Source organism: Mus musculus, chromosome 13 (assembly GCF_000001635.26).
Source record: "Mus musculus strain C57BL/6J chromosome 13, GRCm38.p6 C57BL/6J".
Classification (NCBI taxonomy): Eukaryota; Metazoa; Chordata; class Mammalia; order Rodentia; family Muridae; genus Mus; species Mus musculus.
The window spans coordinates 10,877,034-10,897,916 of NC_000079.6; positions in this window are offsets into that span (position 1 = coordinate 10,877,034).

Genomic DNA, 20,883 nt, shown 5'->3' on the forward strand with positions numbered 1-20,883 from the left:
CTCTATCTTAAGCAAAACCTAGAAGATGCCTAAGAAATGGCAAGGTTTTCCTCTGACCTCAAGCATGTGCACACATGAGCACTTGTATATCATCATTCACACGCACCCCATAGGAACATACATACACACACAAATTCCTCTCTTGAATTAAAACCCCCTTTTATGGTAAACTACCAATACCAGCAAACTATCCTATCAAAACATTTGACATGAGTTGAGAATGAATACTTCCAATGCTCTCAGCCATCAAATACTGGAGTTAGAATTGATCTACACATAATTTTCATAAGAAATTGACAGTCCTTGTGTGAATCACTGCACATGTCAAAAAGTATGCATTAAATAGAATTAATTTTTAAAATGTTGCTATATAACTTGGATCTTAAAAGTCCCCCAAGCACTGACATATAACGGTTTGTTCTCCAGTGGCCCTTGGGAGAAGGGGCAGAGATGTTCAAACAGCAACAACTTCTACAAACATGGGGCTTCATGTGAGAATTTTAATATTTATTCATGTGTGCGATGTGCTCTTATGACAGAGCACATGTGTAGAGATCAGAGGACAGCTTGTAGGAATTGGTTTTCTCCTTCTACTGCATGGGTCTCCTCCTCTGCACTGAGTTCTGGTTCTTGGGTGTGGCAGCAAGTGCCTTTCTCTCTGAGGCTTCCCACTGACCTAGCACAACTGTCTAAGAGTTCAAGTTGCCCTTGAAGGAGATCATGTGACCTTGCCTCTTCCCCTCTTTTCACCTAACCATGGGCTGCTCTGTCTTCCTCTGTCCTAAGCTCCTGTCACAATGAGCTGTGCTGCCACAAGCCAAGGCAATGGGGACCACCAGAACCATAATTTCTAACCATAATTTCCAAAACTGTTAGAAAAAAAATCACTTTCCTTTTTATATGTTGACTATTTTACATATCTTGTAAAAAGCTAGGGAAGCTGATATTAATATAGTGGGAGAACATGAACATAGAACTTTTTTTTTTTTTGGTTTTTTGAGACAGGGTGTCTCTGTATAGCCCTGGGTGTCCTGGAACTCACTTTGTAGACCAGGCAGAACTAATTTTTTTAAGACAAGGGATAAGGAAATAAATTTATTTTCCATTTTGCCATTATAATCTATTTTCTCAAATTTTATTTGTTTAGTCTAAGGAAATTCAGTTAAAAATACAACAATCGGGCTGGTGAGATGGCTCAGTGGGTAAGAGCACTGGACTGCTCTTCCAAAGGTCCAGAGTTCAAATCCCAGCAACCAAATAAATAAATCTAAAAAAAAAAAAAAAAAAAAAAAAGATTCTTATAAAAATACAACAATCTATTTAGTAGATTTTAACTTCCTCTAAAAATGTTGTTAGAATTATTTATTTTATGCATAAGAGTATTTTGCCTGTGTATATGTATGTATACAGTGCTCTCATAGATCAGAAAAGAACATTGGATTCCCCAGAGCTGGAGTTACAGATGGTTCTGAGTCTGGGAACTGGACTTGGGCTCTCTACAAGAGCAATACATGCTCCTGATTCTTGAGCCATACATGGATCCCTGTGTTTATCTCTTATTATGTAAGAAAATGGACAATAACTCGCTAAATATAGACCTTTGAGAAAATGGTTAAAAAGGAAAATAAAGATAGGAGCAAAGTGTGAGAGGTGAGGAAGGAAAGAAAAAATGTCTTGTAGAAAAAAAAAAAAGAAGAAGAAAACATCACCGGGAGTCACTGTGTGTGCACCTGAGAAATGCCAAGAGTGAGGTTTCAGTTTGTGATGATTGTTTATGAGAATTTCAGTCTAGCAGTGAAAGACAGTGGAAGCACAGGGAGGAAGCTGGTTCTATTATAGCCAACAGGAGGCAGGGGTGTGGGGCTGATCACCTTTAATTGTTCTGTTCATCTACACCTACCTTCTTAAAAGCTCACAGATTCCCCCAAAACTACCACCTTCAGAACAGGGATTCAGACCCTGAATCCATGGGAGACATTTCAGACGGAACCTGAGACCATCAATGTCTTTGATGGAGAGCTGGTGTCTGCTTCAGAGTGCTCTTTAGCAAACATGAATGTCTCATTGTGGATTGCAACTTCTTACTGGCACCAGCATCCTGGGCTCATTTCTTCCATCTTCCCCATCATCTTAAAAGCAAGAATGACCTCTACTGCAAGACATCCTTCTGATGTGCAGAGATTTACAGTTCTTGGAAATCATGTATCTTTCTCAGTGTATTCTTGAGCTTTTACATAAATGGACTGAACCCTGAAAACTCCAAGATCCCCTAGTGAGCCTGTAATGCTGAGTCCTTTTTAATAAAACTACTTTAGTTCATATTTCATCTCAAACTTACCAGGATTAGAAACTATATTGTTTATGAATTGAAGATGTATCACCAGAGATGCAGAGTCATGAGAGAGGCCACCAGATTCCTCTGTCTCTCGTCCTCCACCACTCTCTACCTCCTGTGGCAGAGGGTAATAGGCACTTGGTGCCCCCAGGTTCTGGCCAAATTCTAAACAAGTTTGTTTCCCTTCCTAATATTAGGTGGCCACACAGCTTCCCATTGGCTTTCCAAATTTTTATTATAAATCTCCAATTTATCTGTTAGAGTACTAAAACAACCATATGTTTTATATTCAGTATGTTCAGAAGCATGCTAGAAAACACTATCATATAATACTCGCCATGACCAATCTTACTGCCCAGTAATAGAAACTGACATCTTAAATGACAAATGCTCAAGATTTCATTAAAACACTAAAGTCCATGCCTGTTGAAGAAGCTATAAGTGGATGTTATTCATGCTGATGCAAAGAGTTGGTATGAATACCACCAGTTAAAGAAATCAGGGAGAAATGATCTGCCCATGCTCTGAATTCCTTTCTGCTCAGAGAGGTGTCACCATGGATGCAAAGCCCGCCATCCACCTGCCACAACCTCTTAGGCTGTAGTGCAAACTCGAGGTTGGGCATGAAATTTTGTAATAACAAGAGCTGTGAAAGAGCTTCCCTCCAGCTGGGAGGTGAAATGGATGTTAAAGAGAAAATTGAAATGTGATTTATGAGCAATTTTCCCCAATTCCTGTCATGACTGTTATCAAAAGATACATCAGCAGTGTGTCTTGTTCTCCACGTAGAATAAGAAAGAGGGTAGGAAGTCCTTGGAGCTTCTTGAAGCAGTGGGCACATGTGTTAACCTGTGCGACAACCTAACAGCTTTTGTGGTTTGATGGGAAGAGGACAGTTTGTGAGTAAATTATATATTTCCAGAGTATTGTATCTCAAGTTCACATTCCTTAAACTTTCATCAAGACACCTTGATATGAAAATGAGCTTGCCCCAAATCACTACAGTTCTGTCATGGAATAGGAACCTGCTAGGAAATTTTTGATTAGTAATTAGAAAAAAAATCAGTATTTGTGAATTTGTAGAATATCTAGTATCAAGTGATTTATAAAACAAAGTATCAAAAGTTCACTGCATCCAACAGAAATTTGTCACCTTTTTGAGTTGCCAAGAAAGTTCATGGTGTAGTCAGACGTGTTATCCATTGCGCTACTGGCCCATCTATATGGAACACAGGGCCCCCAATGGAGGAGCTAGAGAAAGTACCCAAGGAGCTGAAGGGGTCTGCAACCCTATTGGTGGAACAACAATATGAACTAACCAGTACCCCCAGAGCTCGTGTCTCTAGCTGCATATGTATCAGAAGATGGCCTAGTTGGCCATCATTGAGAAGAGAGGCCCCTTGGTCTTGCAAACTTTATATGCCCCAGTACAGGGGAATGCCGGGGCCAAGAAGTGGGAGTGGGTGTGTAGGGGAGCAGGGCGGGGGGAGGGTATAGGGGACCTTCGGGATAGCATTTGAAATGAAAATGAAGAAAATATCTAATTAAAAAAAAAAGAAAGTGCATGGCATGACTTGAATGTGTGATGCTCCTATAGGCTTGTGTGTAATTAATCCTCAGATAGTAGCACTATTCAGAGAGGTGGGGAAGGTCTAGCTTGAGGAGTGCATCTTTGTAGTCTGTGTCCTGACCTCTGTAGTCTGGCTACATTTCCTAGTATGTGACTAATTCCTGGTCTAATGAGAAGTGAGAAACATCTTGCACACAGACCACCACAGGTTCTACTTTTTCTATCATGATGCCACATGTGCCACATGCTTTGTCTGCCAGGATGAACCACAGCCCTCAAATCATGAGTCAAGTAAACATCTCCTCTCTCAAGTTTACCTTTGGCAGGTATTTCATCACAGTACTGACAAAATTAACTTATTCAGTTCTTAACTACTGATTCCCAATTTTTGAACTCAAGTCTTTGTGGGGGAAAAAAAATCTACAGATCAACCCAGATCCTGAGACAACACAGGATAACACAACCAAGGACACACTTAGTGGGTAAAACTCATAGCTGCTTTTAAGCAGAGTCCTGACTGCCCTGCTACACAGAAAATAATGTCCAGATTTTGTGAAGTTTAGAGTCACAATTCTGCTAGGAAGTAATTCTTATCCAAAGGAAAAAGGAAGCTGTTTATGAAGTCATATTTTAATGTCTGTGTTCTGTTCATCATGACTATATCAAAATGACATAATTTCATAAAATATAGTTAATTGTATTTGGTTATTTAATGTGATTACTTAATGATAATATTCTATGCATACACATACCCATCTGCTTAAAGCTAATTAGAGATATTTAAGCCTTTCAAACAAAAAGTAAATTCATATCTGGCTATTGTTATAACCATTTTTTTCCCACTAGTTTCACTATAAATGCAAAAGGCAAAGTTGTATTTAGGAAATAGATGTTTTGACATTTTATATTACACTAAATTTTATATCACACCATCAATAAAAAATTGCAAGGTAGAAAGAAATCAGCTATAGTCACAGATCTGAGAGGTTGTTAAGTATACATATTTGAAGCATTTCCTCAGAGGTCCTATATATAGACGTGGGTTATATCATTTGAGTGTTTGTTTTTGAGTTAGTAGAATAAACATGGTAAACACAGCATCCCTGATAAGCTATTCTCTGCTGTTCCTCCCACTCTGACCTCTCATCTGTCTTAGCCTTGATATACAGATCTGCCTAACACACTGCAGATTTCATGGAGAGAATCCACAGAGACCAACTCCTCATCAGCAAAGCATCATTCTTTACACTCAAACTCAAAAACATATATATATATATACATGGAGCTGCCATTAAAGTACCCTGATATACTCAGTGAAAAAAATTTCAGGGAAAATATCATACTTGCAAGTAGAGGTAGGCTGCCTCTCAGAACTGACCAAATTTCACTCAACCAGTAATTAGCTTTGTTAGTTTTGCAGAGGTATCAGTCAAATACATCTGGGTGCTATTGAATTAAAAATAAATTTGAAAGTGGCAGAAAATAAGTAAGCCCATTTTCCCAGTGTAATAAATAAAATCACCCACAAAGAGAAAGCCATACCTGGAATGTAAGTGATAACCAGCCTGTAGTTCCAGAGAGCATTGACAACCATTGCTGTGTTTCATATGATGATAATGCATTCTGGGAAACATCAGACTTATGTCATCCTTGCCCACTCAAATGCATCTGCAATGCATATATAATTCACCTTAATAATATTGATAATAATAAGCATATGTTCATATGCCTGTAGCTATAAGGAAAACTCTATTATGGAGTTTTATTGATGGGAACATCTTTAGTGTATTCTGTCAGTAATAGGCATGCTGAACACTACATCTTCACTTGCTGAGTGGCTTCACTTGGAAGTGGTTTGAGAGACTTGCCAGAATGGTTTCCCTCCTTCAACAAATGCCTACTCTGAAGTACTTGTTCTTCATTTTGTAGTTTTCCAAAATCATACACTAGGACATCAATGACGAAGGGAGTGGAAAATAAAATCGGATCAGTTGCCAAAATTTAGTCTTACATTAGTATAGAATTATACTTGGCTCACATTAATTGCAGTTTACTACAGGCAATCTACACTAATCACAGATGTTTAGCATGGGTTAGGAGATCTAAATAACTATGTAAAGTAGGCTTACTTTTAGTTGAAGTATACTATTTCTCACTTAATATTACACATTGATTTGTTATTTTTCTTTCTGTATGTTTATTTGTTTATGAGGGTGTGTTCTTCATGTACACACAGGTGTATGTGCATGTCTGTGAGCATGCTTGTATGAGGTGTGCACATGAAGGCCAGAGGCCAATGATAGGTATCTTTCTGGATTGCTGCCTGACTTATTTTTTCAGATAGGGTATCTCATTGAACCTGGAACACCCAGAATCCTTTGTCCATCCCTACAGCAGTGTTATAGTCACATGCTGACATACCCAGGTTCTATGTGGGTTCTGGGGCTCTGGAACTTTTCCCACTAAGCCATCTCTCCAAACCCTAATTCATCTATGCTTCCTTGTAAACATTTTGTTTGAAGGAAAGTTCCACTATTTGCTATGTTTAACTTAGTCACTATATTCTCTTGTCACCGTCCAGATGCAGTTACATGTTTTAGACTACCATAACAAAGTTTTTAAAACTTTATCCTATCTATTGTCACACATAGTATCTCACTGATGCCTGCTGGAGGCGAATCATCCACATTCATTTTCAACCAATGAACAAAGAGTGGTCTGCTAATGTAGTAAGTTGTTATCTAAATATTAATAGTGACAGATGAAAACTTAGGTTGTATTATTACATATGAAAAAGATTATGCAAAAAAGACAAAGGCTTTAGTCAAAGCTCATACACTGTTGGCTATGTGAATAAATGCTGGAGAGCTATAGCACACCACTGAGCCTAGAGCTAGCTACATCTAAAGTTACATTGTGAGAATAGACATTATATTGAATATTCTCATCACAAAAATAAAATTAGGCAAAAGACAGAATGAAATGTTCGAATGATGCCGATATAAGTAGTGCTTTAGTTGTGGAGACTACATCATGAACGTACTCTTATTTTCAAACTCAGCAAGATATGTAAATTAATGGCATATCAGATATTTTTGAAAGTCAATTATCTCTAAAAAAAATAAATAAATAAGTAAAATCGTATCAATGGGATTGGTGGAGTACTTGCTTACCATGTATGAAGTCCGGACTTAAGCCCCAAGTTCCTCATAAAATGTGGTGTGGTGTTGCAGGCTACAACCTCAGCACCAGGAAGATGGAGGATGGAAGAGAGATCAGATGTTCAAGGGCATCCTTGATACATAGTGAGTTCACAACCAGGCTGACCTACTTGAGCAGCCTCCTGCTAAAGAATTAAAAACTGCAAGGGAAAGGCACTAACTTTGTTATTTAAGTGCTCTTGATTTTTCTCTTAATGAATATATTTTCCAACTTGTGAATGTTCATGTTTAATAAAATTGTGCATAGTAATGATCAAAGATATATCTTTGTTAATTTGATCTTGGCATACTTAAAAAGTAATCCTTTGATTAAGTTTACATTTTAGTCTTAATGAATATATCAAAAAGAAATAATTTTTTATTTTATGTTGAGGACATAATGAGCCTTTAATATATGCTTATATAAGATACTAAGAGCACATTTTCTTTGATTTTTATCTATTATTAATCCCATTGAACTATTTCCAGTATGTAAAAATAGTAAAATAAATTATGTATTTAATTATTTTTCAACATAATATACATTTCATTTAAAGGTCTACTAGAACACTCCGGTCTTTTAATTCTTCAGCAGCTAAGAAAACTGCATCTCATTTTAATTTGAATTCATTAAGTAGATTCCCAGCCTATTATAAGAAGGCACAGAAAAATCTATTGTGAGTTGAAGAAGAAAATGAAATGTTCTTCATCCTAAACTTTTCTGATATGAATCTTTTGTTCTGTCTCAATTTCCTTACTTTCCTATAGACTTCTATACTCTTTGTTCTTTGTGATCCTGCCCTCATTTTTTACCACCTGGTATCTGAATATTTTAAATTGTTAAACTATTATTCTGAATTTCAATCTAATAAGTTGGTTTTTCAGCAATTAGCATTTCAATATCCAATCCTTTCAGGTAGATTTTACTGGTCCAAATATTCTAATTTTCACCTTTATTAAACTTTATTTTTACTTGTGTATGTGTATTTTGGAATATGAGTATGTATGCATTTGAGTGCAAAATGGTCGAGTGTGGTGGTTAGTTTTAATCATGAACTTGATACAGCCTAGAATCTCTTGGAAAAAGAATCTCAGTGAGAGACTCACCAGATTAGGTTAGCCTATGGTATAGGTGATGGTTTGTATATGCTTGTCCCAGGGAGTGTCACTGTTGGGAGGTATGGCCTTGTTGGAGTAGTTGTGGCCATTTTGGAGTAGGTGTGTCACTGGATGTGGGTTTTAATACACTTGTGCTAGCTTCCTGAGAGCCAGTATTCTGTTAGCAGTCTTCAGATGAAGGTGTAGAACTCTCAGCTCCTCCTGCACCATACCTGCCTGGATGCTGCCATGTTCCCACCTTGATGATTATGGACTGAACCTCTGAATATGTAAACAAGCCCCAATTAAATATTGTTTATTATAAGAGTTGCCTTGGTTATGGTATCTGTTCACAGCAGTAAAACCCAAACTAAGACAGTATATCTATACAGTTGTCTTGACTACTGGAACTGATGTAGAAAGACCTAGCTTGAAGGTGGGCAGCACTATTCCCTGATTTTGGGCCCCATATATGGGTAGAAGAAGCAAACTGATCACTAAGCATGCATATATTCATTACTCTACTCTTTACTATGGGTGTAATGTAACTAACTGCTTCAAGTTCCACATCTTTGACTTCTCTGCCATGATAGACTATAACCTATAAGCTAAGGAAACCCCTTTCCCTCTATGTTGTTTTCAGGGTGTTTTATCTTAGTAGACAAAATGAAACTAGAACGTATGTATTCCAGTAAGCCAATCCAAGTTATCTTTTCCTCAGATGCTGGGAGTACTGCCTGTTTCTGATTTTAAGGAAAAGTTTGAAGCCACCTTGCTGTGGGTAAGTTCTCCTTCCTCAAGGCAGCCTATCACCAAGACTGAGTTACTGGACAGTGAAATGATCCAAACACTTAGAATCCCAATTTACCATCAATGGAAAAGTAGTTTAAACCATGGAATACTTTGGCTAATATGACATGTTGGAGATGCTATTAATTTTGAGTACCATCTGTTCCCTTTTTAGCTTCTATCTTGAACCACAGTGCTGGTAGTTAAGTCTATACACATTGTTGCAGATGGAGAAGATAGAATAAAAGCTTGAGTAACATACTTTTAATGTGGAAATACATTGATCTGTTCTAAACTTTCATTATTGAGAAATAAGATCAATAGGAATAAAAATAGTTTCCAAATGTTTTCCAGTGTAAACAGACTTGTGGAAGACACTCTCCATAATGCATATGGAAGATAATACATTAAGGCAGCTGTACACGTCTCAAGAAACTAGAAGCTCTATCATTGAAGAGGAGGATTTCCTGGAGCAGTAGACCTAAAGTGCCACTCTTAAACATGAGTATAAAGCACATGGTTTCTGTTTTCTATGTGGACTGAGAAGTCATTACTTTAGAGGTTGTAAAAACATGACTTTAAGAAAATTTTAATGGTTGCCCATGAACTATTTGATACACTGGACTTCACTGTCTGGGCATATACTAAAGTTTCACTTTTCTATAGAAATGAAAGCAAGGAAAAAAGAATTTAGTTAATGAAGAGTGTGTGAGCACCAGGCCCTCTCATTCCATCTCTGCATTGAGATAGTTCAGAAAGGAAGGTGCTTTCCTCTACAAAAAACAGACATTAGCCCTGAAAGAATAATCCTAATGTCCCCTTAGCCTTTCCTGAAAGACCAGTGAAGTTATTTCAATGTGACTCAGGAAATCCTCCATGAAGGTCCCTTGCTGGATAGCACCGGGGTTGTTCTAGGACTTTGGTTTAGTGTGGCTGGCAGAGCCAGGATGAAAAGTTTTGGTTTTATTTGCAATTTTGAAATGTGTGATATGGAAGCTTGAACAGAAATACTCACAAGATAAAGATCAAAAGTTATCTAAATTCTCTGCTGGATTTTAGACTAGAACTATTCTATTTTTATTTATTTACATGTGTGTGTGTCAATGTGTGCACACAAGAGTGTATGAGTATGTATGTATTTTATATATATAAATACATGTGTGTGAGAGTATATATGAGTGGGTATATATGTACATGTGTGTGTGTCAGTGTGTGTAGGGTGTGTATTAGTGTGTGAGAGTGTATATGAGTGTGTGTGTGTGTGTGTGTATGTGTGTGTGAATGTGTATATGTACAGGTATATGAAAGAGTTTGTATGAGTGTGTGTGAGTATGGATATGTATATATGTGTGGGTGTGTATGAGTGTGGTGTGTGTGTGTGTGTGTGTGTGTGTGTGTGTGAGAATGTGTATATGTACAGGTGTATGTGAGAGTTTGTATGAGTGTGTGTGAGTGTGGATATGTATATATGTGTGGGTGTTTATGAGTGTGAGTGTGTATGAGTGTGTGTATGTGTACATGTGTACAAGTGCACAAGGAGCACTTGTTTTGAGAGCAGTGAACAACATGCAGGAGTCAGTTCTCTCCTTCCACCATGTGCATTCTGAGAATAGAACTTATATTGTCAGACTTGGTAAAAAGTGTGTTTATACCTACTCAGCCATGTCACTCATAATGGTACTATCATTACAAGAAAACTAAACCATAAAACAAATTGAAATATCCTACCACTATTTAGAGCACACCCAAACTAGTTTATTTCCTATCACACTACATTCAACTGGTTTGCTCATTTATTCAGTCAGTGATGTAGAAATATGGACTTTAAAGAACAATAGCAGCCTAACATCAATTTATTCAGCTAGTAACAGCACTGACAGCTGCTGTTCCACAAGCAATCTCTTTAGTGAAGCAAACATATACAGGCCTCAGTGTTCAAATGTGCAGACATGTGCTTAGCATTTTCCCATTTGCTCTAGTTATTATTTTGAGATTTATTTTCTTTTGTATCATGTGTATGTGTATGTGTGTCTAAGTGAAAGCAGTTTGCCATAGAGTCAAGAATCCACATATCCCTAGAGCAGGAATTACAAGTCATTATAAACCATTTAGCATGGGTTCTGGAAACTGAACCTAAGACCTCTGTAAGAGCAGTATGCCCTCTTAACTTCTTGGCTATCTCTCAAGCCCTTGTTATAGATATTAATGAAGCTTATCTCTGAATGTTACCTGAGGCAGTGTGGTCCTTCATTATGTTTCTTCAGAGCTGTGTGAGTTTCAGCCTCTTGGTCACACCCTATTTTATGGATCCGTTTACTGTTTATCTCCTCTGTAGGACACCATGCTGATCTACAGCTTTGATACCATTCAAACCCAGTCAATGAAAGAGAATATTAAGTATGTAAACCCCTTGAAGGAATGCTGGGCATGGTAATGTATATTTTCTTCACTGGAGAGGCTGAGGAGGTACGATTGTATATTTGAGGCCAGACTTGGTTACACATGTATCAAAAGAAAAATTCTTTTTCTCGCTTAAACTTCTTTCTCCATTATTTTCTTTTCCTTCTCCATAGCTCCTATGTTTTACTGTCTTTTCCCTCCTTCCACCTCCACACTGATAAGATAGTTTATGGTATACTCAGTTACAAATGTTACATCTACATCATATCCTCTCCCTCCCAAGGCTCAAAGGACATTGTGAAAGATGGCATAGGAAGATTGCAAGAGCCAGAGATCAGGGAGGACTGGAGCAAAGTAGTGTCTTCTGGCGATGGCAGAATGACTACACTCATGAACTCATGCGGCCATAGTTACTGACATAATTCCTGCGTAAGACCAAGCTTGTCAACAAGCTGGCATAGAGTGGGAAGAGCTTCATAAGCCTCCACACCTAACTGAGGAGCTATGGATTGACTGTGGATGGCTTCTCGGGGAGAGATAATCCATTGTCTTCAGTCATCACTGGTAAATCAACCAGGCTTCATTGGATGGCCCCACATCCACGGGAATAGAGGCAGCACACACTGGACAAATTTTATTTTTAAAAAATGGAGAAGACAAAATTCAGAATGAGTGGGGGTATTTTATAAAAATTAAGGAGAGGAGTGTGGTGAAAATGATCTAAATACAAGGTGTACATATGTAAAAGTCTCACATTGATAAAATTATTATATTTAATGTCTTAAACGCGTTCTCACGACCGGCCAGGAAGAACACAACAAACCAGAATCTTCTGCGGCAAAACTTTATTGCTTACATCTTCAGGAGCCAGGAGCGCAAGCCCCCAAGCCCCAAAAACGAAAGCCCCCCAAAACGAAAGCGAAACCCTGTCCCTATTTAGGAGAGTTATCCTTCGCCTAGGACGCATCACTCCCTGATTGGCTGCAGCCCATGGCCGAGTAAAGGCAGAGTACATGTAGTGGAAAATTACTCTTGGCACATGCGCAGATTATTTGTTTACCACTTAGAACACAGGATGTCAGCGCCATCTTGTGACGGCGAATGTGGGGGCGGCTCCCAACATCTCCCCCTTTCCTTTTAATAAGAGCAATAGGCCACCCATATTAATGAGAGTGGAGATAGAGGTCAAATCTCCAGTGTGTAGGTAAAGGAGCCATGTACAGGATTAGCTCTTAGGCTCACAGGCTTTTACCCAGAGCAACCCTGACCTGCTCCCGTGTCGTTTTGCCTGGAGAGAAGGACACTTGGACACTCAACCTTCTTGAAAGATGACATGTCTCCCTAGAATAGGCTCATATATGCCGCAGAGCCCTTCTACTGCAGTGCTTAGCCGTGCAACTCTCTCGGGCTGCTGAAGCACACTCACTCTATCCCGTGCAATGAGTCTAGCCTCGTGGGATGCAAGAGCTGAGTGGCCAGCGACCTATTGCCTAAGCATAGATATATCAGGGGAAGCACCATGTTCTAGGGCTGCAGGTGCCTGGGCAATAACCACCTTGTCTCTCCTAGTTTGGGCCTTAAGCTTACAGACCAACCAAAGAAGCAACACTAATCCACAGCAAAGTGTATCTCCAAATAATATCAATCCCACCCATTCTTTAAAGAAGGGAAATGCTGAGGAGATCCAATTGGGTAATCCTTTGGTCAGGGACAGGTCCAAGCGCGTGGAGTTGACCTGAAGTCTCAATTCCCGAAGGATCTGTTCAAATTCAGCCGTCCAATTCTGTAACATATACTGAAAAAGACTTTTTGACAAATTAGCTGCCCTAGTACTGAATGGAAGTAACACACAATCCCGGAAACTTTTGTTCACATCTCAGCTGAGCTATTTGCCATAATACATCTAGTTGTTTCTGGACAAGATCTATGAGTTGATTAACCAGCATGAGACCACCCTGTATCTTGACATTAGCTGAGGCCTGTTTATCTATGACTGTAGTCACTGAGGCTGACAAAGTGTTAATGGTGTCAGTCATCTGGACCTGTCCAGACAGAGCCAAGGCTGTCTGAATCAAGGCTAAACCCAGTTCCTAGTTAGTGGTAAAAAAGCAGGGGAATACTTGAGCATTATACATCACCGTCATTAGGAGTGGAAATGTCGACATTATCCCCCAACGCTGCTCTCTCTTTATTATTGACGCCCTGGACATCACCAAGACGAGGGACATCAGTATTCCCTTGGTCAGTCTGGATTTTTCGGGTGAGTCTTTCTGGTATCCAAAATGGGTTGTCTTCATTCTGTGGGAAAACACAGATAGCTCCCCTGGATCTTATCAAAATAGGATCCGGGCCATACCATTTATTATCAAGGACATTTTTCCATTTAACCATCTCATTGGGCCTATCTGGCTCTGAACAATGACGTTCAGCCGCAGTATGGCCATGAACATCAATATTTAAAAAATTGAGTGTAAAGAGTGCCATAGACACAGACACTCTTGGTACTCGGGGTAGAGTCTCCTCAATTCCTCTCTTCTGTTTTATAAGATAGGCTTTGAGGGTGCGATGTGCACGCTCAACAATACCCTGTCCTTGAGGGTTGTATGGAAGTCCAGTCAGGTGGGTTACGTCCATCTGACGGCAGAACTGCTGGAATTTTTGAGATGTATAAGCTGGTCCATTATCAGTCTTAAGGAGTTTGGGTTTCCCCCAAGCACTCCATGCCTCAAGACAATGTTGAATCACATGTGAGGCTTTTTCTCCGGTTAACGGAGAAGCAAACATGATGCCAGAACATGTGTCAATGGACACATGGAGATATTGAAGTTTTCCAAAGGAAGAAACATGTGTAACATCCATTTGCCAGACCTGTAGAGGTCGAATACCGCGTGGGTTAATTCCCACATGAGGAACTGGCAAGAACTCACAGCAGCTTTGACATTGAGCAACAATGTCACGGGCTTCTTTTCTTGTCAAGGAGAAACGACTGCGTAATGTTTCAGCCGTCACATGAAAATTGTTATGAAAATTTTTTGCAGCTTCTACCGGGGATGATAGGGCAGCAGCCACCACTTTAGTGGCCTTATCTGCCAAATCATTTCCCAGAGCCATGGGGCCAGGTAGGCCTGAATGGGCTCTAACATGAGTAATATAAACAGGAAATCTTCTAGATAACAAAACTAATTGTATCTGCTGAAAAATATTGGCAACTCTACTGGAAGGCTTAATCACTCCAGCCACTTCTAAAAGATTTACTGCATTAACCACATAACAGGAATCTGACACAATATTAAGGGGTTCTAAAAAGGTTTTTAAAACTTCTAAAACCACTAAACATTCTACCACTTGAGGTGAATTTTCATTATATTGTTTGGATACCACTTTACCATTAGCCACATAGGCACCTATGCCAGTTTTTGATCCATCAGTATATACCACAATCCCATTTTTAAGTGGGTTTCTTACTGTTATTTGTGGAAACACAACAGATTGATTTTGGGCAAACTGTAAAATTGGATGTTTTGGATAATGGTTATCTATTTGTCCTGAAAAGGAGGTAACTAAAACTGCCCAATCATTAGATGTGGCTGCCAAGGTTTGAACCTGTGCAGCGGTATAAGGTACAATTAAAAGATATGGACTTCGCCCAAAGTGGGTGATTGCTGCTTTTAGGCCTTTAAGGGCAAGCTGTGCAATTGCATCAGGATACCAATCTATTATTTTAGCTGGGGATACGTTTGGATGGATCCACAACAATGGCCCATTCTGCCACAAAACTGCGGTTGGCAATTGTGCTGTCTTAAAGACACACAAACTGAAAGGCTGCGAATCCTCAATACGTTGTAATTGTGCATTCTGTAAGGCCTTTTCCACCTTTTGTAAGGCCTGGTTAGCAGCTAGAGTAAGAGCCCTAGGGGAGGAGATATGAGGATCTCCTTCTAAAATACCAAACAAAGGCCTTAACTCAGCGGAAGGAATCTTTAAAAAAGGTCTGAGCCAATTAATATCTCCCAACAGCTTTTGAAAATCATTTAAGGTATGGAGGTGATCTCTTCTTATCTCTACCTTTTGGGGCACAATCTTATCTGGGGACACCACAGAGCCTAAGAATTGTCCTGTATCAGAAATTTGGACTTTTTCTGTGGCTATCTGTAAACCCCACTGACTTAAAGTTTTAAGTAGAAAAGGATATGCCTTTTGTAGCATGGTAAGGTTTTTATGGCACAGGAGGATGTCATCCATGTAAAGGAGCAAAATTAAAGAGGGGAATTGTTCCCTCACTGGCAAAAGAGCTTCTTGCACATAAAGTTGGCACATAGTAGGACTATTGGACATTCCCTGTGGTAAGACCTTCCATTGATACCTCTTATCAGGTTCCATGTGATTAATAGAGGGGATGGTAAAGGCAAATCTGGGCCTATCCCTTGGACACAAAGGTATAGAAAAGAAACAATCTTTAATATCTATAATAATTAAATTCCAGCCACGTGGTAAGGCAGAAAGTACAGGGAGACCCCTCTGTACTGGGCCAAATAAGTTCATTTGCTCATTAATGGCTCTGAGGTCATGGAGCAGTCTCCACTTTCCTGACTTTTTCTTAATTACAAAAATTGGAGTATTCCAAGGTGAGGTAGAGGGTTCAATATGGCCTAGTTTTAATTGTTCCTCTACCAGTTGAATCACAGCTTCCAGTTTTTCAGAGGATAGGGGCCATTGAGGAACCCACACTGGATCCCCTGTTTTCCATGGTATGGGCCGTGCTGCCCCAATGGCCACTAAGGAAAACCCAGACCCTGTCTGTCTTGGTTTCCATTAGGTGAGATGGGCTCTATCCTTCCCTGTTCTTGATGTCCTAACCCTTTTCCTTCTTTATAACCCATCTTTGCCATGATATTTTTTGCTTTAGCTGAATACCCTCCCGATGGGGCGTTTTCATTGGACAAAATAAGGCCCAAATGTTGCATAATATCCCTTCCCCAGAGGTTAACCGGGAGTGGGAGCACATAAGGTATGAATTTCCCTTGCTGCCAGAGGATTCCCACGTCAAGGCAATGGAGCTTATAGTGGGACATGATTGATAACCTAGGCCCTGTAATGAATGAGATGACTCTGTGGTGGGCCATGCTTTGGGCCACCAATGTGTAGAAATTATACTTTTATCTGCTCCGGTATCAAGGATGCCTTCAAACTCTTTTCCGTTGATCTTAAGGCGGAGCTTAGGTCTATCATTCAAAGATACAACCAAATAGGCAGAATCATTTCCTGAGGAGCCCATTTTCTTTCTCTCAGGTCCTGCAAATTTCTCCCTGGTATTATCAGGGAGGAGCAGCAGCTGAGCTATCCTATCTCCTTTACTAATAGAAAAAACGCCCTTAGGGCTTGAGCACAGGACCTGTATTTCAGGGGAATGTTGACGATCCATAACTCCAGGGTGGACTACTAAGCCCTGCAAGGTGAGTGAACCTCGGCCGAGAATAAGGCCCATGGTTCCCGGGGGCAAGGATGGTATAGGCTCCACTGGCACCGGCTGAATACTCATTTGAGGCATTAATAGGAAGTCGGAGGCGGCACGCAGGTCCACCCTTGTGGGTCTTCCTGGGTCGCCTCTCTGACTGCTTCCTGGGTCCTGACAAACCGGTTCCCATATCTTTGAGGGCCCTGGGACCGAGGGCCCGATGACCCGTTTTTTGGCACATAAGCTGATTGACTATCAGGTGGGGGAAGGATTCTGCCCTTTATATCCCTCACAGAGCGACACTGGTCGGCTCTATGATAACCCTTGCCACACTTAGAGCAAAGAGTGAGAGTCCCTCCCTGTTTATCTGGAGCTCTGCAATCTTTCTTAAGATGCCCAGGCTTTCCACAGTTAAAACATGTCCTCTGATCATTTCTGCCCATGGAGCGGTTTTGGGATTGAAGGATGGCAGCCGCTAAACCTGCATTGCTGAGAGGTCCCCCAAGCTCTCGACAGACCCTGAGCCAGTCTTGTAAGCCTTTGTTCTTTCTTGGGGCTATGGCCGCTCGGCACTCCTTTGTGGCTTGCTCATAGATGAGCTGTTCTACCAGAGGCGCGGCTTGCTCTGGATCTCCAAAAATACGCTCTGCTGCCTCTGTCATTCTGGCCACAAAATCTGAGAAGGACTCCTGAGGTCCCTGGACGATCTTTGTTAATTGCCCAGTGGCTTCACCTGCTCGGGAGAGCGCCTTCCAGGCCCTAATAGCCGTGGAGGAAATTTGGGCATAAGCTCCCCAATGGTAGTTTGTCTGATCAGCAGAATAAGCTCCCTGACCCGTTAACAAGTCAAAAGTCCAATCTCTCTGCTCTGGAGTCAAAGCAGCTGCGTTTGTTCGGGCCTGTGCTTGTGCAGCCTCATGCCAAAGCGCTCTCCATTCCATATATTTGCCCATACTAGGGAGAGCGGCTTTTACAATCGTTTGCCAGTCGGCAGGAGTTAGTGCCATGCCGGCAAGCCTGTCTAACTGCACCAAGGTAAAATTAGCATTGGTTCCGTATTTACGGACCGACTCGGCAAGTTCTTTAATCTGCACGTATTCTACCGGAGCGTGGACACGCCCACCCTCGGCTCCTTCAAAGACCGGAAATGCCTGTTGTATTTTCCTTTGTTCCTCTCTGGGAATGAATGAGTCTGCGCATTGCCTCTCTGCGCATTGTCTCTCTGCGCATTGTCTCTCTGCGCATTGTCTCTCTGCGCAGGGCTGACGCACTACGCAGGGCGGGGGCTCCGCATAGGGCGGACCTTGAAGCCGACTGCCCGGAGGCTGAACAGCATGCTGGCTTTCGCCAGCCGCTTTTGGCTTTTTTCTTGACCGACTAGCTAGCACTTTATCTGGCTGGTAATGAGCTGCTTCTTCCTCCCAGTCTGTTTCTTCAGAGGAGAATTCTTCATCTGCTTCAGAGCTACTAAGAGCTGGCTTCCTGAGCTCATCTAGTGACGAGTATCTCCTAGAGACCTCCGCTAATTGATCTTTTTTCTTTTCTTTTTTCTTTTCCTTCCTTCTAATCTCTCCCCAGGTATTCTTACCTGACCTAAACTTTTCCTTGGGTTCAAGACCCTTGGAAAGGCCTGTATACTTATTCTGTGCACCATATTTCCTCTTTGCTCCTACTCTCTCTCCCCGCTTTACTTCTGATAAATTGTCCTGAATTTCATCTAGAATTTTCAGCCCTATCTTAATCACTTGATAACATGTGAAAAAGAACAAAAGGGCTCCTAACACTAGAAAAAGTTCAAGGCCAAACATACCTTGTAAAGCTATTTTCCACTTTACTTCTGATAGACTGTCTTGAATTTCGTTAGAAAGTTCAAGACCAGACTTACCTTGTAAAGCTGTACTCACTGGTACTCCTGTTCCCCAGCTGAAGAGTTTTGAATTCATGCAGTTGAATCCTTCTCAACAGTCTGTTTTACGGGAACCTTTATTACCGTGACCCGCAGTTCTGGTTCCAGAATGAGGGATCTTCCTTGCACCGGTGACGGTTAACTCCCGTCCCGAGTTTTCTTGTATTTTCTCGTCCCGGGTTTCGGCACCAACTCTTAAACGCGTTCTCACGACCGGCCAGGAAGAACACAACAAACCAGAATCTTCTGCGGCAAAACTTTATTGCTTACATCTTCAGGAGCCAGGAGCGCAAGCCCCCAAGCCCCAAAAACGAAAGCCCCCCAAAACGAAAGCGAAACCCTGTCCCTATTTAGGAGAGTTATCCTTCGCCTAGGACGCATCACTCCCTGATTGGCTGCAGCCCATGGCCGAGTAAAGGCAGAGTACATGTAGTGGAAAATTACTCTTGGCACATGCGCAGATTATTTGTTTACCACTTAGAACACAGGATGTCAGCGCCATCTTGTGACGGCGAATGTGGGGGTGGCTCCCAACATTAATGGAAAGCTCCTTGAAGGAGACTAGCAAAGCAACTGGTGGGAGGTTCATTTCATAGAAGTAGGAGGATAATTAGGGGAAATTTACTGACTTGGATAACATCTTTCCAGGTGACACATTTCTGTAAGGATGAAAAGCAGCTCTGGTAAGAACTCACAGGCACAATTAAAGAAGACAAAATGGGAGATAAGTCTTATGTGGCCAGAGAGCTGTCCCAGCAGGTAAGTGTGGTGATGAGAAAGCACAAGGATCTGAGCTTGCGTTCCTGACACCCATGGAAAGAGTTGGCCGTAACTGTGTGTAACGAATGCATCCTACGGTGAGGAAGCAGAGGCAGGTGGGTCCTGGAAACTTGCTGGCTGGGCTAGCTGAAGAGCTTCTGGCTTGATGAGAGGTTTGTTTGCAAAGCAATAGGGGTAAGGCTCAGAGGATTAGCGGAAAGCACCTGTGATTCTGCTTTGGCTCTTGTTTATGTGCACATATGCACTACACTCCTTACAAACGCAAAATTAGAACTATGTAAGTGCACAGATTTCGACTTTGTAAATGTGTGTTAGCTTGCTAAGATGGCTCTAATAAAATGCCACAGACTGTGTGGCTTACACAACATGTACTAACTTGGCTATAGATCTGGGGATATTAGTAAAAGATTAATGTATTCTAAGGATTGGCTTCCTCTGAGGCTACTCTTCCTGGTTAGTTATTAATTTGGTTGGTTATTAACTATCTTATCGGATGTCCCATGATGGTAGTCTGTGTCCTTAACCATCTCCATTGTGAAAACACAATGCAGATGTGCCCCTTGTATCTTGCTTTCTCTTCTTCAAGAACACCCTTCACATTAGATCTGGTCTTGCTTTAAAATCCTTTTTTGAAACACTTCAAAATACTGTCTCTTGTTCTATGATACTGGGAATTAGGAGTCCAACAGAGCCTATTAGGAGTCCTCAGCCTATGAAAGCAAGTGAGAAATTATGAGTAAGAACAAAGATAAAGTGACCACTGGGTCATTGAGGGTAAGAGGTGAAATTAAGGGGTCAGGAAGAGAATTAGAGCCCAGGAATCCCTTTGGAAACTCCAGTAAGTGTCAGTCCAACTGAATATAACTAACTCTAATGTCCTCTGACACAATTCTTGACTATGCAGTATTTCTATAGGAAAAGGAAGATTCTAATGCAAGTTTATGACAGACAAGACACCATGAAACACCCAGGTTACATTAGACAAATGCAAATGCACAGTCACTATGGATGTCTAAAAAACTAAACTGAAAAGAAAACCAAGTGTCTGTAACAAGACATGATATTGTGAAATATTTCAACACTTCAGGTGTTCTCTAAATATATAAAGGGAAAAACTAAAAATTTCAGATTTTTAAAGCTGGCTACCATAACTCTGGGACATGAAGTTTGGGTATAGGTTCGATGTTTAACTAATGAGTAAGTATAAAAATGGCTGAAATGAATAATTGAGAGATGTCTTTGTGGTTCAGCATAATTGCTGCTCAATCATGAGGATAAGAATTCAGCTCCTAACACCTACATCACGAACCTCACAAAAGCTCTGAATTCCAGGTACAAGACATCTTATAT